Here is a 15,953-nt window from a genome sequence, read left to right on the forward strand (position 1 = left end):
GTTCTGGTTCTGGGGATGCAGAGCAGAACCAGAAGACCTGAGAGGTTCTGGAAGGTTACTATGACAACAGCATATCTTTAATGTATTGTGGTGCTGAGCCGTTCAGTAATTTATAAACTAACAAAAGTATTTTAAAGTCTATTCTCTGAGGATAGGGACTGTAGAACTGGGTGATGTGCTCGAACTTCCTTGTTTTAGTCCGATTACCAGCAGCAGCATCTGGATCTGATTGATTTGTTAGTCAGACCTGTGGAGATGCTGCTGCAGTAATCGATGTGACTAAAGAACACATGGATGAGTTTCTCTAGATCTTGTTGGGATATTAGTCGTCTAATCCTGGAGATGTTCTTAAGGTGATAGAAGGCCAACTTTGTAATCATCTTTATGTTGCTCTGCATGTTCAGGTCTGAGTCTGTCTTTAATAGCTGAAGCTGTGCAGAGATCATTCCTCTTTAGGTCCAAAGATAATAACTTTAGTTTGGTTTCTGCTCTGCTCAAGAAAGTTATAGCATATCCACATATAAATAAACCATTAATAAATCTTCAGCAGATGATGCAACAATCCCAGCAGCATGATGGACAACAAAAACATTCAGCATTTCACAAACACAAAATGGAATTTTAGCCGATTTTCTCCACATCTGTAGTTCCTACAACATTCAAGTATGAATGTTATTTTTAGACAGAGGCTTAGTGGATCATTTTTAATTATTTATTTAAGGAGCTATTCAAAAAGGCTCTCAATATTGATTTTATTTAATGCTTCACTGGTGCCCAGTTTACAGACTCTCCACATTTAAAACATGCAAAGCAAAATGGCCGCATAAAAATCCATTAAATTTTCAAACTCAACCAGGATAAAGAAGTCGCTGTTTTTTTTCCCAAGCTTTACAGATAAAAGCAACTAAATAAAAAAATTCCCTATTACATAATCAATATATCTTCATTATTTATCAATAAGTGCAGAAAATGACATGATATTGAGGTCAACAAAAGCCACACAGGCATAAATGTTACACATGTAAATGGAAGACGATAGTAAAGAAGCACCAAACCCCCAGTAAGCACCTGCCTTAATAAGGTTCATGTGACACCAAATATTGATTTTATTTACATGCTCTTCTGTTTATTGTCTTATTAGTAACTGATAAACAATTATAATATATCCTTAAGAAAGTATCTAAATTTTATAAAGATTTTCACACAGACATAAAAATTCATTCTACTATTTTTGATTATTGTCATAACTTAGTTTAGTCCCACGACATAAAACAATCCCCAGATTTAAAATAGGTAAACCCAGTCGTATGTTCCTGAAGGAATCAGATTCATGTTCATATTTAGCCACCAGGGGGCAGCCTTTTTGTTGACTTACACTGAGCCGTCGCTCAGCATGCAGACCTTAATATCTGCAGGCAGCCCTCATCTGATCAGTACATCTTTGATCGGCAGAAGAAAACGTGAGATGAATGTGAGATACAGTCAGTTTCAAATCATGATTAACCCATAAATTATTAATAAGTACTGTGTAACGCCACTTAAAAATCACTCAAATCAAACTCTTATTTCCACACTACCTAAAACAATTATAAGTCTCCAGATTTATTAAAAAGTACAAGAAGTAAAAACAGATAAACCCAGTCATATTTCTCTGGTCAGATTCATTCTTGTTTTAGCCACTAGGGGGTAGCTGGTTTTTAACCTGCACTGAGCTTTTGCTCAGCATGCAGACCTTTATGTCTCCAGGCAGCCCTCGTCTGATCAGTACATCTTTGATCTGCAGAAGAAAACATGAGATGAATGTCAGATACAGTCAGTTTCAAGTTATGAAATACATTCCCCTCCAAAAGTATTGGAACAGCAACACAAACACACTGAAGACATTTGGGTTTAACTTCAAAACACGACCATGACACAAGAGTGAAGAATGTCAGTTCTTATTTCCTGATTTCTACATGTTGATTTGTTAAGTAAATTATGATATCTTACCACTTAAAGTGAATAAGTATTTAATATTGGGTGGCATAACCTTTGCTCGCAATGACTGCCTCAGACCTGCCACCCATCGACTTCACCAGGCGATTACATTCTTCATTTGTGATGCTATTCCAGGCTTTTATCCTTCAGTCTCCTCTTCAGGAGCTGAAATGCATTCTCTATTGGATAAGCTCAGGTGGCTGACTTTGCCACATTTTTCCCTTGATGAAGTCCTTTGTCATTGGCAGTGTGTTTTGGGTCATTGTTTTGGGTCATTGTCCTGCTGCATGGCAAAATCCCTCCCAATTAGTTTGGATGCATTTATTTGTAAATTGGCAGATAAAATGTTTCTGTACACTTCAGAACTCATTCTGCTGCTACCATCAGTAACATCATCAATAAAAAATTAATGAGTCTGTTCCAGAAGCAGCCATGCACACCCAAGCAATGACGTTACCGCCACCGTGATTCACAGATGAGTTTGCGTGTTTCTAATCCAAAGCAGTTATTTTTTTCTCCACCTTTTGGCCTTTTCATCACTTAAAATCCATAAAATTGCATCCCAGAAATTTTGTGGCTCATAAGTACTTCTTTGCAAACTGCAATCTGGCCTTTCAATTCTTACTACTGATGAGTGGTTTACATTTTTGGGTATAGGCTCTATATTCCTGCTCTCTGAGTCTTCTTTGATCAGTGGATTGAAAAACCTGCACTCTGGAGATCATTGGTGATGTCACATACTGATGTTTCCTTCACAGCTCTCACAGTATTTCTATCAGCTAATGTTGTTTTCTTTGGCCTGCCTGTTCAACGTCTGCTTCTCAGTACATCAGAAGTTTCTTTCTTATTAAGAACATTCCAAATTGTCATGCTTGCTATATCTAATGTATTTCCAATGGCTCTGATTGATTTCCCTTCTTTTCTCAGCTTCAAAATGGCTTGCTTTCCCCTATGGACAGCTCTCTGGTCCTGCTGTTGGTTTGTCCTCTTTAACAAAATCTGCTTCATAGGTTTAAGCGCAGGTCATAAAGTAGACAGGTCAAGCAAAGCTATTTAATGTTTGAATAATTAATGTTAAAGGCAACACCTGGTCATCAAAAAACACCTGTCAGTCACATGTTCCAGTAATTTTGCTCACTTGAAAAATGGGTGGATTTAAACAATGGGCAGTATGTCCTGCTGTTTAACACATCTACATGTAAGAAACAGGAAATAAAAGCTGGCATTCTAAACTTTTGTGACATGCTGATGTTTTGATGGTGATATCAATATAGGGGGCTGTATTGACTCTTTACATGTGACGTCACGCTCTCCAGAACTCCACTCAAATTATGCTTAGACTACATTAGTTTGGATTAAACTCAGTTTGTGATAGTTTGTGTTTAAATCATTACTAACCGCTTTTTCGATTTCATCTTTCTTGTCTTTCAGTGACAGCTTACTTGAGATCGTCAGTTTCAGAACCATATGATAAGCTGGAAGAACGAGAGATCAACATTATAAAGAACTACTTCATGTGATTTTCAGTCCTGTTTTCATCCCACTTACATGTTTTGGGAGGAGGACTTGCAGTTGCTATGGAGGGAACTGGGATAACAGCAGCAGAAAAATCATGAATTTAGGAAATAAAAAGTAAGATAAAGTCAATAATAAAAATATAGACTCACTGTTTCCAACCCTCACAAGGACACATCGAAGCTCAGACTGGTAGACAGCACTGGAGGTACTGTGGAGATAATTTTAGCAAAATGCTTTAATATTAAACTCTTTTTGAAAAGGCAATAAAATAACGTTCAACATAACCATAAAGGGTACATATCATGCAAAATCTACTTTCTTAGCCTTTAAATACGTGTTTTTGTGTATTGTATTTTTCAGACTATAAGGCGCTACTTTTTTCCCACGCTTTGAACTATGCGGTTTATAGCCTGGTGCGGCTCTTCTGTGGATTTTTGTTCAACCACCAGGGGGCTCTTTAGCAGGAAGTGAATCATTGGAAGTCAAAATTGGAAATCAAAGAAGAAAGTACTAATTTTAATTTAGAATAAGCACATTCTAGCAACAGGCTCATAACTCTCATCAGGGAAACAACGGGAAGAAGTTCATATGATGTAGCTTTGAAGGCCATCGTTCTGGCAGTACAGATCGATGGCAGTACAGATCGATGGCAGTACAGATCGATAGCCGCTGCACGTAAGCTCAGCGTGAACGAATCCATGGTTCGGCATTGGAGATGAAGGGCTGCTGCGTCCTCAATAGCAGATTTAAGGATGCTCCCTCTGCTGCGTCCTTGTGGAAAACCAAGAGTGGCGGAGATACCAGCGGCATAAAACCCGGTGCAGTTTATGTATGTACGTTTCCAGTTTGTTTGTTTTTTAAACTTTGTAGGTGCGGCGTTTAGTGAGGTGCGCTCTATAGTCCAGGAAATACGGTACTTTGAGTGTCTAGGAGTAGAAAACTGTATTCTCTCCCAGTGTGGCATAGTGTATCTTGATATTCCTTTTGGGTTATATTTTGCCGTGGAACTGCTAAACAAGGTCATGACTTTCATAAAGTTCGTTTTATGAATCTGCCATTTTTTTTCTGCACAGTGATTTTGTAGTCCAAGATCAGTTATGTCTAAGTTGCAAGTAGACAAGCCAAAATGTAAAGTTCTGAAAACTCACCAAACTTGCCAGATGCATCAGCTTTGCATGAAATTTACGTTGTTGCAAAAATTGCAACAGAAACGGATTGATACCCTGTGCATCGATCTTACTTTATCGTAAAGGCATGAAATTTGGTACACTTGTAGAACTCCCCAAAATGTATGGAAAAGTCTCTTAATGTCATGGTCTGCATGGAAAACAGGAAATTGGCCATTTTGGACTTAAGTCCCAATTTTCACGGCATTTGATTGAACTCCTCCTAGGGATTTTGATCAACCAGGTTCAAACTTGGTAAGATTGTTCATAAGGCATGGTCGAATAAAAGTTATTAAATCGGTGAGTTTTTGTGCATGCTGAAGGGGCATGCTGGAGCTGTGAGTGCTGTACAAGGCTGCTCGCAGCTTTAATTTCCCTTTTCTTTTTCTCTGTAAAGTCTGTTTTTGGAGCTCTTATGGGCCACTGCTTCAGCAACCTCCACCAGTATCAAGAGGGATTTTCCAAAATACATTATGTATCACTGAAGGTGAAATTAATTCTTTTAATTTTGTACTTAAGTACATTTCAAAACCTGTACTTTATGTCTTTTACAAAATATCAGTCTTTTTTCATAGATGTTTCTGTACTTTCTAAGTCAAAAATGTGAGGATTTTTGACATTTCTGATCAGATCAGATACTGACTTTGCCTGCACAATAAAACAGATGGGATGCGTTTCTTCATCATCACTGGGAGACGGCCTCCATCTCAGGGTGAAATTTCCTGAACCAGATGAACTCTTGACCATATTGACCCCTCCGCTGAACAGCAGCTCAGTGATCCTTTAACACACAGGAAGCACATGAGTCTGTTTGGTTAAATGTGAAAAAAAGCCCTTAAACCAGCCTTTAAAATTATCTTCACAATTCTCTGACAGCAAAACACAATTTTGGCTAGATTATCCATGCAGGTTTTGCTGTCATATTGGTAGGAATTAAAATGTTATTAGTAAAGATCAAATTTGGGATTGTTACAGTGTATTATTTTTTAACTTTCCTCTGATTAGAAACAACATTTATTTTCTACTCACTCAGACTGAGTCGCCTCTGCTCTGATGTTGATTTCTATCATCTCATTAACGTCTATGAAGAACTGAGCTCCATGTTCAGGAGTTGGAGGCAGAAACCTGGGCAGATATTCACCTGCTGTGCAGGACGGAGCTGCAGGATCCACTGGAGCAACGCAGGGAAAAATAATGCAGATGAACTAATGAGACGCATTAAAATGGTTTGTCTACTAAACAAGCAAATACGCAGTTAGTTTAAAAGATAAATACAGGATCAGATTTATCCATCCGAGTGGTTTTTATAATAACTGATTCATTGTTAAGTTTCTGTATCTGGAGTTTTAAAAATCTGATGTTATTAATTATTGTTTGTTATCGATTAGCTTTAAACAGATAGCTATTGAACATTAAATTTATTGACACCAGTGTTGCTCTTCGTGATGTAAAAGAAGCTGATTGAAACATGAAATCACACCTTTGAAAACAAACTGGACAGAGATTTGGCTCATGGCAGTGCCGGGGCTCAGTGAATACGTTACACCGTCGTAACGGAACATAGTGATGGTCTGTCTGGGAAAATCCTCCATCATCAGCTGAACTGCATATGAACCTTCATTGCTGCTGCTGGTTGGACTGAATGATAGAGAACAAGACTGGAAGAGAAGAGAGAGAGATTAACTATGTTATATTTAATGTTCTCTGTTATGGATTCATGTTGCTTTTGTTCATATAACAATACTTGTTTTTATTTAAAAAGTTTCAGAGCAATGTTTCATCTTTAGTTGTTTATAGTTAAAATCAGTAAATGTTGTTTTATTAACTGCAAACATTTTCTATTGTTTTCCTGTAACCAACATTTATTACTCACTGATGACAGACTGAGGACAGGCGGCCATATGCAGGTGTAGCACTCATAGTTATTGGGATCGGATGCATATCTGCATTCAACATGGTCTCCGTCAGGGTCAAAGGTCAACAAGTTGATATTCCTCTGACAGTTTGAGGGAACTCTGAGAGAGAAAACAAATATCACAAAGTCACAAAGAACAAAAAATCTGCTCAAATTATTTGATTTATGTCGGGAATCTTCAGAGTCTTGACTGATTTGTACTTCAGTGTTTTTCCTTTAACATTTTTTCAGTTATTTTGGTTACAGATAAACTCAATTCACATCGTTTGATTGTTATTTGGAAGCGATTTCTAGTTATTAAAGCTTCATGGTTAGATTTTAAAATAAACAAATGACAAAATGTCAACAAAGTAAAACTACAGTTTATATTAAAAAGACACCATAAGTTTCCAGGTACTTGTAAACAGGATACAAAATTCCTGAATTACCTCATAACAGGGAGGATGCCGGTCTTTGGTGACGAGTTTGGTCTGTTTATGTCAGATCGATTTCTCAGATCATATATTATCCGAAATCGGCCAAATGAAACGCCGTTTCTGTTTTCTGTCCAGTTTCCAGTCGCCCATCTTTGATAGAAGATATTGGGAAGATTTCTGATGTTACTCAGAGTTTCTAAAACACAGAAAACCTTACAGAGCCGCAGAAAACTGACTGGAGACTTAATTCTTTAAAAGAACTAACATTCAATAGGAATTTTAGCGTCTTGGTAACAACTGAAACATGTTAGATATTTTTGTATGATGTTGAGATTCAGTCACCCATTCTTATGATAGTATAAAGTCGGACTTCCCCATGCCCAGGTCTCCTCTCGCAGGCACCATTCACCGCTGCTTTCATCAATCTTAGGACAGCCAGGACAATACCACCATGTCTCAAGCTCCTCATATGAGCTGTAGGCAAACTTAAAGCGACGCAGAGTCTGCAGATTTAAAGTGAAGAGGCGTTGGGAACAATATCATTTTTTTAAAAACGAACCATGAAATAAAGTTTAAAAAAAAAAAGCAACTTACTGTATATCTGTTTCCTTGTATGTTTTTGGTGGTGTGGGTAAACACACCACCATAATAATCAGCTTCTGTCCAGCTGCTTATCATCAGCAGCAGCACAGAGAGCAACATGGTGAACGAGTCAGTTCTGCTCAACTAAGATTGTATCATCAGAGACGGGCAACTTTATACGGTCACTCCTGATTCATTCACACTGTTTTCTGTTGGAAACGTGGAAAAAAACATGTACCGTATTTACATAATGGTCCGGGAAATGTCAGGTTCCTGATTCAGAATGATCGGAAAAACATTTCTTTACACGAAGAGGATACAATTTGCTTTGCAAAACGTGAAAAACAAATCTATTTTTGGCTTCCTTTTCATGCAACGAAGTCATTAAGCAGTGTGTGCTTAATATCAATCTGTAAATGATAAAGATTATTTAAAGATATCGATGCATTTAGTTTGATCTTCTGCCTGCTGACTATATAATTCAGTAAGTTTAATTCTTTCTCCTTTTTGTCTGGACAATTCAGTGAACATGCCGTTCATATCGCATGATGCTTATTGAACACTTCCTTGTTTGTTTACATGTGTTTTGCTCACAGGTGTGTGGAAATCCCCTAACAGATTAACTTTACTTCCATTTTATTTACTGCTACTTTTTATTTACTATGTTATTGTTTGAAAATATTTACTCTTTTAAGTGTTCAACATGGCTTTCATTCTTTCTCTCTGTAATATGATAACATCATTTAGTCTTTATATAGCCTTCAACCTGTAATCACATCTGGCCAAAGTGAACAGGTAAATTCTGATACGTCTCTTGATATTTTCTGTTTGGAGATATTTGAGTCACTTGAACCACCAGAGGAGTTAAGATGCGAAACAAATGAAGTTCTAGGGAACCTCTGGGTTCTTATGGATAGTTTATGGTTCTAAAACTGGTGACTGTCTGGATTTCATGGGGTTGTGTTAAAGAGATGCGAATAAGCAAAGTAGTTGGTTTATGGCACAATATGTTCTCTTTATTCAGTTCTGGGAAACAGAACCTGCTTCCTTCCTGGATGATGGTGTTATGGCTGCACATTTGCATGCTGTATAAACTTGAACATAGCTGTTAGAAAAGATGCTGACGTGCTTCAGAGTAGTAAAACTACAATCATGATTAATTTCCAGGCAGATTAAAATATCAAGGTTTAAAAATGTGGTGGGTTCACTCCAGGTGGTTCTGACCACAACAGTGAGCCAGTTGATCCACCGACTGTCTGCATGCAGACTCATCTCTGTCCTGGATCAGAACCATGACAGTGGCGTCACCTGCAAACTTCAGGAGCTTCAAAGACGAGTCTGCTGATGTCATCAGTGTAGCGACAGGAAAGAGGAGACAACTTACCACTGGGGGGCGCCGGTGTGAATGGGTGCAGATGGAGGTTGTCACTGGTGAACATTCGCCTGATGCCAGCAGAACAAGGCGCTTTGTTGTTTTTACTCTGTTTTTCCATTATTATTATTATTATTATTATTTATTTATTTATTTATTTATTTTATTATTATCCTCTGAAACTGCAGTCTACACTCCAAATCTTATTACAACTTTTATTTAGTATCCAGGTTCAGTACCCACATGGCTGCTCAGACACAAATATTTAGATTCACCTGTAGGTGGCGCTGTGGCAAACTTGTATTGCGGCAATATAAGTTAAGAAAAAATAAACAAAAAAAGTTATGGTGCCGAATTTTTGCCCAATTAGCATGTAATAGCTAATTCAATTTGAAACCGTAACAAATTGCACAATTTCATTCAAACTACATTTATAATGTTTACAGGACGATAACTCCCACATTCCAGTTTGTCTTTCCCTTTCTTCAGTATGACTGAAATCACTGCCTCTCGCCATGAGGGGGGAATATTTTTATTTTCTAAAACCCAGATGAATGTTTTCTCTAATGTTGGAATTAGTTGGTCTTGCATAATTTTGTACCATTCTGTAGTGAATCCAACAGTCTCTGGAGATTTTCCCTTTTTAGTTCTCTTGTTTGCTGATTGAATTTCCTTTTTTGTAATTTTGGATATTAATTTCTTATTTTGTTCATCAGTGATCTTTGGAAGATTGATCTTTTCCAGAAAGGCATCGATCTGTTTGTCACTACTTCTCTGAATATAGTATTTTATAGTATTTTTGAAAGCAGTTTTTGATTTTCTCCGGATTAGCTTCTATTTCCATTGTTACACCGTTTCTTATTTTATGTATAGTTCTGCAAGCTTGTTGTTTTCTTAACCTAGATGTTAAAAGTTTCAGGGATTTCCCATCTGCCTTATTGTTGCTTTATAAAAATAAGCTTTTGGGGGGGTTCCTGAGACTAATGTTCATTGTAATGATTTTTATGTGTTTGTGGTGTACAGCGCTTTGGCCAGCTGTGTTGTTTTAACATGCTTTTTAAAATAAACTTATATTATATGAGGGGGAAACATTGTCAGGTTGTGTGATTTCCTGGACTTCTGACCCTAGAAGAGCGTTTTCTTACTTTCATATTTATTTAATGTGTCCAGGATTACAAGAACCAGTAGGACCTGATCTCGACCACCGTATGGAAAATCTGTGGCTCTTACAACATCCAAGTATTAATGTTATATTTAGACAAGGGGTCAGTGGTTAATTTTGAAATATTTATTTATTTAAAGAGCTGCTTTTAAAGACAATCAAATAAATTCACACATCAGATTATAGACTCTCTACATACAAAACATGCAAAGCAAAATGGCCGCATAAAAACCACATGTAAACACCTGCCCTGATTAATAGCTCAGGTGAAACCAAATTTTGATTTTATTTACATTTTCTTCTGTCTTATTATTAATAACTGATAGACAATTATAACTTATCTTTATGACAGTATTATGATTTTAAAAAAATTCACACAGAAATAAAAATTCTCTCTATTTTTGCTTAATGTCATAACTAAGTTTAGTCCGACTACCTAAAACAACCATAAGTCCCAACGAGAAGGTACAGGAAGTGAAAACCAATAAACCCTGTTATATTTTACTGCAGGGATCAGATTCATTCTCATGTTTAGCCACTAGGGGGCAGCTGCTTTTTAACCTGCACTGAACCGTCGCTCAGCAGGCGGACCTTTATGTCTGCAGGCAGCCCTCGTCTGATCAGTACATCTTTAATCTGCAGAAGAAAACATGAGATGCATGTGAGACACAGTCAGTGGTGAATTATAAAATATACTGAACAGAATCTGATCAACATTAAAAACATCAACAGATTTTAACTGCATCACTGCAGCAAAACCTCAGGTTATGATTTAACATTTGAGTGAAATTAGTTTGGTTTAAACTCAGGTTGTGATGGTTTGTGTTAAAGTCCAGGACATCACTGACCGCTTTCTCCATTTCATCCTTGTTGTCCTTCAGTGGCAGCGTAGTCGAGATCTTCAGCTTCAGAACCGTAAGACGAGCTGGAAGAACAAGAGATCATCATGGTAGAAAGAACTACTTCCTGTTACTTTCAGTCCTGTTTTCATCCGACTTACATGTTTTGGGAGGAGGACTTGGAGTTGTCAAAGGGACGGCAACAGTGGTTGAAGTCACAGCTAAGATAACAGAAACATGAGTTCAGGACATAAAAGGTAAAAATAAATCAAAGATGAAAAATAAAGAATTGACTCATTGTCCTTTTTACTTGTTTCAGGAGGAGGAGTTGTAGGTGCTATGGAGGGAACTGGGATGACAACAGCAGAAACATCATGAGTTTGGAATATAACAAATAAGAATAAATTAAAGATGTGAAAGAAATGACTCACTGTTTCCAACCCTCACAATGACACATCGAAGGTCAGACTGGTAGATAGAACTGGAGACACTATGGAGATAAATTAACACCAAAACTTTAATATTAAACTCTTTTTGAAATGGCCATTAAATAATGTTGCAAATAACCATAAAGGAGACATTATGCAAAATCCACTTTTTTAGTCCTTAAATAAAATTTTTTGAGTACTTTGAGTGTCTAATGTGCAAAATATTTAATTTTTTTCTCTCCTGGTGTTGCATTGATGTTTTTATATTTGTTATGAGTTATATTTTTCAGTTTGTTCATTTTTCCTGATTCATTATAACATTATCTCAGTTATGACATCACCACATTTTCTGTGGAACTGATAAATGAGGTCATGACTTCCTGCTAATCAGTTTTGTGAATCCAACATTTTGTCCCTCACAAGATTTTGTAGTCCAAGTTCAGCTAGGTTTAAGTTTCAAGTAAACAAGTTAAAATCTTTGGTTCTGGTGTTTATTAATGCAGAGGATTTGTTACATCACCTCCAGGCATCAGATCCTTTTTCAAGGATCTGGTCAAATTTTATTTTTCTAAGGAAAATCTGTTTTTGGACCCCTTATGGATCTCTGCTTCAGCAACGTCTGTCAGAATCAGGAGGGATTTTCCTAAAGACATTTTGTATCACTGAAGGTGAAAATTATTTTTTTTTTACTTTTTTACTCAAGTACATTTTAAAACCTGTACCTTAAACTTTTACTAAAGTAAAATAATTATGTTTATCAGCCTTTTTCAGATAAGTATCTGTATTTCTACTTTGGTAGGGAATATGAGAACATTTGAAACTTCTGATCAGATCAGATACTGACTTTGCCTGGACAGTAAAACAGACGGGATGGGTTTCATCATCATCAACGGCAGACGGCGTCCATGTCAGGGTGAAATATCCTGAACCAGATGAACTCTTGACCATGTTGAACGGTCCGCTGAACAGGAACTCAGTGATCCTTTAACACACAGGAAACACATCAGTCTGTTTGGTTATATGTGAAAAATGACCTGAAAACATATTTTTATGAAGTAATTATCAAAATGCTCTGACAGCTAAAAATAATTAATGTCCAGGTTTTATGTGTTTTGGATCATTTCAGTCATTGTGTTGTTTTATCACAATAATGATCAAATTTCAGATTTCACCTTGAATTATTTAGAANCTGTTTTCTGTTGGAAACGTGGAAAAAAACATGTACCGTATTTACATAATGGTCCGGGAAATGTCAGGTTCCTGATTCAGAATGATCGGAAAAACATTTCTTTACACGAAGAGGATACAATTTGCTTTGCAAAACGTGAAAAACAAATCTATTTTTGGCTTCCTTTTCATGCAACGAAGTCATTAAGCAGTGTGTGCTTAATATCAATCTGTAAATGATAAAGATTATTTAAAGATATCGATGCATTTAGTTTGATCTTCTGCCTGCTGACTATATAATTCAGTAAGTTTAATTCTTTCTCCTTTTTGTCTGGACAATTCAGTGAACATGCCGTTCATATCGCATGATGCTTATTGAACACTTCCTTGTTTGTTTACATGTGTTTTGCTCACCAGGTGTGTGGAAATCCCCTAACAGATTAACTTTACTTCCATTTTATTTACTGCTACTTTTTATTTACTATGTTATTGTTTGAAAATATTTACTCTTTTAAGTGTTTAACATGGCTTTCATTCTTTCTCTCTGTAATATGATAACATCATTTAGTCTTTATATAGCCTTCAACCTGTAATCACATCTGGCCAAAGTGAACAGGTAAATTCTGATACGTCTCTTGATATTTTCTGTTTGGAGATATTTGAGTCACTTGAACCACCAGAGGAGTTAAGATGCGAAACAAATGAAGTTCTAGGGAACCTCTGGGTTCTTATGGATAGTTTATGGTTCTAAAACTGGTGACTGTCTGGATTTCATGGGGTTGTGTTAAAGAGATGCGAATAAGCAAAGTAGTTGGTTTATGGCACAATATGTTCTCTTTATTCAGTTCTGGGAAACAGAACCTGCTTCCTTCCTGGATGATGGTGTTATGGCTGCACATTTGCATGCTGTATAAACTTGAACATAGCTGTTAGAAAAGATGCTGACGTGCTTCAGAGTAGTAAAACTACAATCATGATTAATTTCCAGGCAGATTAAAATATCAAGGTTTAAAAATGTGGTGGGTTCACTCCAGGTGGTTCTGACCACAACAGTGAGCCAGTTGATCCACCGACTGTCTGCATGCAGACTCATCTCTGTCCTGGATCAGAACCATGACAGTGGCGTCACCTGCAAACTTCAGGAGCTTCAAAGACGAGTCTGCTGATGTCATCAGTGTAGCGACAGGAAAGAGGAGACAACTTACCACTGGGGGGCGCCGGTGTGAATGGGTGCAGATGGAGGTTGTCACTGGTGAACATTCGCCTGATGCCAGCAGAACAAGGCGCTTTGTTGTTTTTACTCTGTTTTTCCATTATTATTATTATTATTATTATTTATTTATTTATTTATTTATTTTATTATTATCCTCTGAAACTGCAGTCTACACTCCAAATCTTATTACAACTTTTATTTAGTATCCAGGTTCAGTACCCACATGGCTGCTCAGACACAAATATTTAGATTCACCTGTAGGTGGCGCTGTGGCAAATTTGTATTGCGGCAATATAAGTTAAGAAAGAAAAAAAAAAGTTATGGTACCGAATTTTTGCCCAATTAGCATGTAATAGCTAATTAAATTTGAAACCGTAACAAATTGCAAAATTTAATTCAAACTACATTTGTCTAGTTCGTGTTCGTCAATGTCAAAATTGTAAAACTGTAAAATTGTGCAATTTGTTATGTAAAAGGCCTGATTGGATTCTCTCCAAACTTTGCATAAACCTCCACCACTTGCATCTTACCTTATTTATTTAATATGGTCGTGGTTGATTGAATGGAGGGGCACATTTACAAAAGTGCTGCATTTCACCAATTCATACACTCTATGACTGTCCATATCTTTCTATGTCTCATGCTGACTTTTCACAAGTGTTTAACAAAAATGTGTACATCTTCCATAATCTTTTGACAATCCTAACTATATTGCTCACACCAGTGAAACACATCAACATTTGCCATTCTGTAAAATCTGGTAAGAATCTGTGGGTTTCTGTTTGAATAACACCAGATCAACTTTGACACTGAGTGGTCTTAATATTATTTTTTGCATTTACACACCAACAGAAAAGCATAAAGGAGAACCGGGTTTGGGTATTTGGTGTTAATTTCAGATTTTTACTGCAAACTGGCACATTTTAGGGACCTTTTGAATTTTTGTTCAATTCGCTCCCATTGGGATGCATGAACTGAAAACCAACCTTCATCCACAGTGTAATCATTCTCTCTGGCCACATGATGGAGACAAATCCCCATTTATCTTAGTCAGCAAGATGTCCGTAATTTGACTCTGTGCTTCATTTGACTTCAGTGTGTGTTTAAGCCAGTTTATGTAAAGTTTACAGGGTTTCCTCTCCAGGTAATTTATAGTGGCTCACCACCACACTTTGACAATGAATTTTTAAAAAATGTGTTAAATTTAAGTGGTTCTACACCTACATTATTACTACATCTACACCTGCAGTCCTAGCAATATTTTTGGGTTTTTCATTACAGTTTGGTTTTATTTCGTTGTAACTTTTTGCTTGTCTAATTCAGCTAGTATTAATTAGCTTTCAGTGTGTTTGCTAGTTTTTATTAGTAGTAGTAGCTTTAGGTTTTTATATTTTGGTTAACTTTTAGTTTCAAAACTCAAAAGGGTATTGTACTGTGATTATGTATACATCGATTGGGTAATGAATACTCAACAGATGATACCATTTTCAAAAAATGTATTTGATTACTGTTAACCAACTAACTGGTGTTTTCTCCCAACTCATTTTGCAGACTAGCGTGCCACCAGGAGGAGAAAGGAGAACCGTCACTTCCTGACAGCTGGCTTATTTCAAAAGGCCGATCTATAAACATGAAAACAAAAGATATTACAGATATAATTTGGTCTTTTTCAGTTAGTTTTATAAATGAATAATGTAGTTCTAGTTGGTTATATCTGTTCCCCATTACTTACTGTTTTTGTTCAAAATGTTCTCTCAGTTTCAGTTTTTATCTCATTATGTTTAGTTCACTATAATAACCTGTGAACTGGGTGAGCTTCTGGTTGGGGATGTTAATGGGTTAATGAGCTGAGGTCCACACATAAGATCAAGGAAATCGTCTCTGGGTGGTTTGAGGTGATTCAGGATAAAGTGTTGACTGCATCATCTGCAGAGAGACTATGATGTCACTTCCTGTTTTCAATTATTTTCAGAAATCACAATTTGTCTTTTGACTAATGTTCATTTTAATGATTTTATGTGTTTGTGGTGTACAGCGCTTTGGCCAGCTGTGTTGTTTTAACATGCTTTTTAAAATAAACATATTATATGAGGGGGAAACATTGTCAGGTTGTGTGATTTCCTGGACTTCTGACCCTAGAAGAGCGTTTTCTTACTTTCATATTTATTTAATGTGTCCAGGATTACAAGAACCAGTAG

At 36.7% G+C, this 15,953-nt stretch overlaps 2 long non-coding RNA genes across 3 annotated transcripts in view; both read right to left on the reverse strand.

The window, feature by feature from the left end:
- Positions 1–15,953, reverse strand: part of LOC106940477 (uncharacterized) — a 37,465-nt gene that overhangs the window by 15,614 nt on the left and 5,898 nt on the right. The window contains exons 1-2 of one of the 2 annotated variants that reach the window (XR_001423103.1): positions 3,645–3,685; positions 3,526–3,564 (exon numbers count right to left, since the gene is read on the reverse strand). The exons of the other annotated variant lie outside the window; for it this stretch is intronic. This is a non-coding gene — a long non-coding RNA (uncharacterized LOC106940477). Of the gene's footprint in view, positions 1–3,525; positions 3,565–3,644; positions 3,686–15,953 lie in introns of those variants that run through there. 2 annotated transcript variants of the gene reach the window in all.
- On the reverse strand, positions 5,419–6,176 carry LOC106940479 (uncharacterized). Its single transcript, XR_001423107.1, has 3 exons — positions 6,142–6,176; positions 5,691–5,832; positions 5,419–5,442 (listed from the first exon to the last, which is right to left on the reverse strand). It is a non-coding gene; the product is annotated as an uncharacterized LOC106940479 (long non-coding RNA).

Source organism: Poecilia latipinna, unplaced genomic scaffold, assembly GCF_001443285.1.
Source record: "Poecilia latipinna isolate Pla-1442-1.1 unplaced genomic scaffold, P_latipinna-1.0 Scaffold3241, whole genome shotgun sequence".
In the NCBI taxonomy this organism is placed as follows: domain Eukaryota; kingdom Metazoa; phylum Chordata; class Actinopteri; order Cyprinodontiformes; family Poeciliidae; genus Poecilia; species Poecilia latipinna.